Source organism: Rhincodon typus, chromosome 6 (assembly GCF_021869965.1).
Source record: "Rhincodon typus isolate 14 chromosome 6, sRhiTyp1.1, whole genome shotgun sequence".
Taxonomy (NCBI): domain Eukaryota; kingdom Metazoa; phylum Chordata; class Chondrichthyes; order Orectolobiformes; family Rhincodontidae; genus Rhincodon; species Rhincodon typus.
The window spans coordinates 66336465-66342861 of NC_063337.1; positions in this window are offsets into that span (position 1 = coordinate 66336465).

Consider the following 6397-nt stretch of genomic DNA (forward strand, 5'->3'; position numbering starts at 1 on the left):
CTATCACTAAAAAAACCTCAAAAAAAAGAGCAGCTCTTACAGCCACAATTTTCTTCTGTCCTCCATCTTGGATCGCCCAGAACTCCAAACTGGTACTGCTATCAAAATACTTTACAACTGACACGCTCTACTTGCTGTATTTTCCAATTATATTGTAACATCTGTTTGTAGTCCAGCTGAGCTTCAGCTAACAGGCATTTTGCATTGTTATATCGCAGATGATCTAAGCATCTCAGTTGGGATTGAACCAAATTCACAGGCTTCTGTGAGTCATCCTTACCTACTCAAAAACCCCAATACAGATTTCCCTGTTTCTCAAATTGTTGTGTAAAAACAATAGCACCTGAGAATTAGAGGAGTTTTGGAATCATAATATTCATTAACTATGTCAGTCAATTCTTGAAAGGTTTAGTATCTGGTGCCTCAGAGAAAGTTTGGCTCCTAAAGACTGGAAAAGCTGCAGCTCCCCAGGCTGTTAGGATAATTACTCATTGTTTTTTCATCTGCCACAATGTTGTGTTCCCATTAATTCCACATACTAAGCCCATCCTCAACAGGTGTGGCAAAAGAATCAAGCTTCCCAAACAAAGGCATGAAGTTAAAAAAAAATGCTTACCTCCATTCAAAGACAATTGTTGCAAGCAAGTTTCTTCAGGATCATGCTTTACTCTCATTGTCACTGAAATAATTCTACAGAGGCCAGTATCCCATCACTGAGTCACCCTTTATTTGCAGGATATGGGAGGTAAGAGTCAACAGCAGTGACTCTGCTGACTTCACCTGTGGGAAGTGCATCCAGCTCCAGCTCCTCAAAGACCGCGTTAGGGAACTGGAGCTGGAGCTAAATGAACGCAGGATCATTCGGGAGGCTGAGGTGGCGATAGAAATGAGCTACAGGGACATAGTTACCCCTAATAATGAAGGCAGTTGGGTGACAGTAAGGAAAGGGAAGGGAAGAAAACAGTCAGTGCAGGGATTCCCTGTGGTCAATCCCCTCAACAATAAGTATACTGTTTTGGATACTGTTGGAGACGACGACCTACCAGAAGTAAGCCACAGGGACCGGGTCTCTGGTACAGGGTTTGGCCCTGTGGCTCAGAAGGGAAGGGGGGAGAATAGGAGAGCAATTGTAGTGGGGGATTCAATAGTCAGAGGCACAGACAGGCGGTTCTGTGAACGCGAACGAGACGAAGGGATGGTATGTTGCCTCCCGGGTGACAGGGTCCGTGCCATCTCAGTTCGTGTCTTCAAGATTCTTAAGGGGGAGGGTGAGCAACCAGCAGTCATGGTACACATCGGTACCAATGACCTAGGTAGAAAAAGGACTGAGAATGTGAAAAACGAGTACAGGGACTTAGGTTGGAAGCTGAAGTCCAAGACAAACAGGGTAGTTTTCTCTGGATTACTACCAGTGCCATGTGATAACGAGGTAAGAAATAAGGAGAGAGTGCAGCTCAATACGTGGCTACAGGCCTGGTATAGGAGGGAGGGCCTCCATTATGTGGATAATTGGAGCACATTCTGGGGAAGCTGGGACCTGTACAGTAAGGATGGGTTGCACCTGAACCGGAAAGGCACAAATATCCCGGGAGGGAGGTTTGTTCAAGCTATACGGGACGGTTTAAACTAGATTGGCAGGGGGTGGGGAATCGGATTTGTAATTCAGAGGATGAGGTATTCAGCCTACCAACAGACACAACTAAAGAAATGCAGTCGATGGAGCATAATTGTGGACACAGGGATGGTTTGAAGTGTGTACACTTCAATGTTAGAAGTATCAGAAATAAGGCTGATGAACTTAGAGCATGGGTCAGTACTTGGAACTACGATGTTGTGGCCATTACAGAAACTTGGGTAACTCAGGGACAGGAATGGTTGTTGGAAGTTCCGGGATTTAAATGCTTTAAAAGAAATAGGGAGGGCGGTAAAAGAGGCGGGGGAGTGGCATTGCTAGCCAGGGCTAGTATAGCAGCTACTGAAAGGCAGTTCGGGAATGATATGTCTACGGAGTCAGTTTGGATTGAGGTCAGGAACAAGAAAGGAGCAGTCACTTTGTTGGGGGTTTTTCACAGATCCCCTAATAGTTGCAGAGAAGTGGAGGAGAGGATCGGGAGGCAGATACTGAAAAGGTGCAGAAGTCACAGGGTTGTAGTCATGGGTGACTTCAACTTTCCAAATATTGATTGGAAACTTTTTAGTTGTAATAGTTTAGATGGAACGGATTTTGTCCAGTGCATTCAGGAAGGATTCCTGACACAGCATGTAGATAGACCAACACGAGGAGAGGCCACTTTGGACTTAGTGCTTGGCAATGAACCGGGCCAAGTGTTAGACCTGTTGGTAGGAGACCATTTTGGCTGTAGCGACCATAACTCTGTTACTTTTACAATAGTCATGAAAAAGGATACAGCAGGGTAAGGTTTATAATTGGGGGAAGGGTAATTATAATTCTGTTAGGCAAGAACTGGGTAACGTAAAATGGGAACAGATGCTGTCAGGGAAGAGCACAATAGAAATGTGGAGATTGTTAAAGGAATGCATACTGCGTGTGCTCGATATATTTGTCCCTAGCACGCAGGGAAGATGTGGTCGAGTGAGGGAGACTTGGTTCTCAAGAGAGGTCTAATGACTAGTTAAGAGGAAGAAGGATGCTTATATAAGGTTTAGGAAACAAGGATCGGAAAAGGCTCTAGAGGGATACAAGTTAGCCAGGAAGGAGCTGAAGAAAGGGCTTAGGAGAGCTATAAGGGGCCATGAAAAAACCTTGGCAGATAGGATCAAGGAAAACCCCAAGGCTTTTCACACATACGTGAGGAATAAGAGAATAACCAGAGAAAGGGTCGGGCCGATCAAGGATTGTAAAGAGAATTTGTAGACGGAGCCTAAAGAGATAGGAGAGGTCCTTAATGAATACTTTTCTTGGGTATTCACAGCTGAGAGGGACCTAGTTGTCGAGGAGGACAGTGTGAAACAGGCTGGTAGGCTAGAGGAGGTGGATGTTAGTAAGGAAGATGTACTAGAAATTTTGAGGAACTTGAAGATAGATAAGTCCCCGGGCCTGATGGGATTTATCCAGGGATTCTATGGGAAGCAAGGGAAGAGATCGCAGGGCCTTTGGCAATGATCCTTTCGTACTCACAGTCCACGGGTATAGTGCCGGAAGATTGGAGAGAGGCAAACATCATTCCCTTGTTCAGAAAAGGGAATGGGGATAACCCCGGAAATTACAGGCCAGTTAGTCTTACTTCAGTGGTGGGCAAATTATTGGAAAGGGCTCTGAGAGATAGGATTTATGATCACTTGGATAGACACAGTTTGATTCGTGATAATCAGCATGGATTTGTGAGGCGTAGATCATGCCTCACAAACCTTACTGAATTCTTTGAAGAGGTGACCAAACACATGGATGAAGGTAGAGCAGTGGATGTGGTATACATGGATTTAAGTAAGGCGTTTGATAAGGTTCCCCATGGTAGGCTCATGCAGAAAGTAAGGAGGCATGGGATAGGGGAAAATGTGGCAGATTGGATTCAGAATTGGCTGACCCTTAGAAGACAAAGGGTGGTAGTGGACGGAAAATATTCAACATGGTGCTCAGTTACGAGTGGTGTACCACAAGGATCTGTTCTGGGTCCTCTTCTATTTGTGATATTTGTAAATGATTTGGATGTCGGAGAGGAAGGGTGGATTAGTAAGTTCGCAGACGATACAAAGGTGGGTCGAGTTGTGGATAGTGCAGAGGGCTATTCTAGTTTACAAGGGACATTGATAGGATGCAGAGCTGGGCTGAGAAGTGGCAGATGGAGTTTAACCCTGAAAAGTGTGAGGTGATTCATTTTGGAAGGACAAATTTGAAAGCAGAATACAGGGTTAACAGAAAGATTCTTGGCAGTTTGGAGGAGCAGAGTGATCTTGGGGTTCATGTCCACAGTTCCCTGAAAGCTGCCACCCAGGTGGATAGAGTTGTTAAGAAGGTGTATGGTGTGTTAGCTTTCATTAATAGAGGGACTGAGTTCAAGAGCCGTGAAGTTATGCTCCAGCTATACAAAATCCTGGTTCGGCCACATCTGGAGTATTGTGTCCACTTCTGGTCACCTCATTACGGGAAAGATGTGGAAGCATTGGAAAAGGTGCAGAGGAGATTTACCAGGATGTTGCCTGGAATGGAGGGAAGGTCTTATGAGGAAAGGTTGAGAGAGCTGGGGCTTTTCCCTTTAGAACGACGAAGGATGAGAGGTGACTTGATAGAGGTGTACAAAATGATCAGAGGTATAGATAGAGTGGACAGCCAGAGACTTTTTCCTAAGGTGGAGGTAGCCATTACAAGGGGGCATAGTTTTAAAGTGAGTGGAGGCAGATATAGGGGAGACGTCAGAGGTAGGTTCTTTACTCAGAGAGTGGTAGGGGCGTGGAATGCATTGCCGGAGAGGGTAGTGGAGTCGGCCTCATTAGGGGCATTTAAGCATTATTAGATAGGCATATGGATGATAGTATAAGGTAGGGGTGGAGGTTAGATAGACCTTAGGTTTAGGGTAAAAGTTCGGCACAACATCGTGGGCCGAAGGGCCTGTACTGTGCTGTACTGTTCTATGTTCTACGTTCTATGTTACACATGAGTAGTCCTTGACTATAATACTGACTCATACAGAATCAGATATCAGAGTATCAGTATCTTTGACCCTCACCTTTTTTACAGGTCAGTCAGGACTCCCTGATTGGACCAGATTAAGAGCCCAATTAGGGAACTCATATTCCATGAGGTCCGGCTCGCTGACCTTGTTACAATTACTACAATAGCCAGTGCCTCAAAGACAACCACAAACACCCTTTCCCCATACCAGCAATACTTGGCAATGCTAACAAATAACAGATGGCCTTGCCAAATTAAGATCCTTTGAATTAGTTTTGAAATGTCAGTCAATGAAACAATTAGTGTGTTATGCCAGTAAAACTGTAATCTGTTAGCAAAATTTGCAACTGGATGTGTAATTTAGCATTATCTATTTGTTCAGTATTCACATGCAAAATAAATTTTCTGAATTGGCACTGAAAATTAGGCAAAAATTTAGATGTTTAATGTGGGTAAGGTTGAGAATTGGGTCTCAAAATAGTTAAGTATCCATAACAATTTCATCATGTGACTATCTTATAATGTTGAGAAAGGTTTTATTGGCCCAAGAAAACTATGACATGTGTAGTATGTTGTGATTAAGACCTATTTTAGTAGTCTGGTAGGGATGAAACCCTATTGGAGGCATTAAAACATAGAATTTCATTATGGATGGACACATTTAGGAGGCAAAACACATTCTACAAAGACTGAAGGAGCTAATGGTGTTTGTTTTTAAGCTGAGGGTGATGACAGCAATCTGGAAGAGTGTATAACAGTGTCTGAGGATAAAGAAGCTTCAGAGGGGTCATTACGAGCTCAGCAGGGACAGAGGTCACAGTGCATTAGTTCTACAGCAACACAGCATAACTTAGAAAAGGAATCAAGGCAGAGCTAGTTCAGCCAAATGGTGTCTCAAGGGAGTAAAGTGCAGCTGGTGGCCTCTACTTTAATGCCAGGAATATTAAAGACAGATGAATTAAGGGTGTGGATTGACACATAGAACTGCAACATTGCTACCATCACAGAGACGTGGTTGAGGTGGGACAAAATTGCCAATTTAACATTCCAGGGTATGGGATCTTCAGTTGGGATGGGGGAGGGAGCAAAAGTGGACGTGGTGTTGTATTATTAGTTGGGGAAACAGTTACTACAGTAAGGAGGGATGTTATCTTGGAAGCGTGGTCAAATGAGGCTTTGTGGGTAGAACTTGGAAATGAAAAGGGAATGGTCACACTGCAAGGAGTGTATCATAGGCCCCAGATAGCAGGCAAGGAGCAGATATGTAATTAATTCACTAAACATGTAAAAATAACAATGAGGTAATATATATTAGAGAATTTTGACACCCTAATATTAATTGGGATAATCATAATATAAAGGGTTTGGAGGAGGCAAATTTCCCGAAACGTAAAGAAGAGAGATTTTGATGTCAATACGTAAATAGATTTCCAAGGAATGGTGCAGTACTTGGCCTAATTCTGGGGCATTGAGTCAGACTGGTGTTGTTGGAGCTATCAGTGGAGAGCATTTTAGTGATAGTGACCAGAAGACCTCATGTTTTGAGTTTATTATAGAAAAGGAGAAAGAAAATAAAGCAGGATCTAGTCAAAGTAGACTGGAACAACTGCTTGCAGGCAAATCTACAGAACAGTGGGAGGCATTCAAAAAGGCGCTGGATGAATACAGGCCCAACATGTTCCCTTTAGGGTGAAGTGTAGGAGCAATATGTCCAGAGAACCAGAGATAGTAGGAACTGCAGATGCTGGAGAATCCGAGACAACAAGG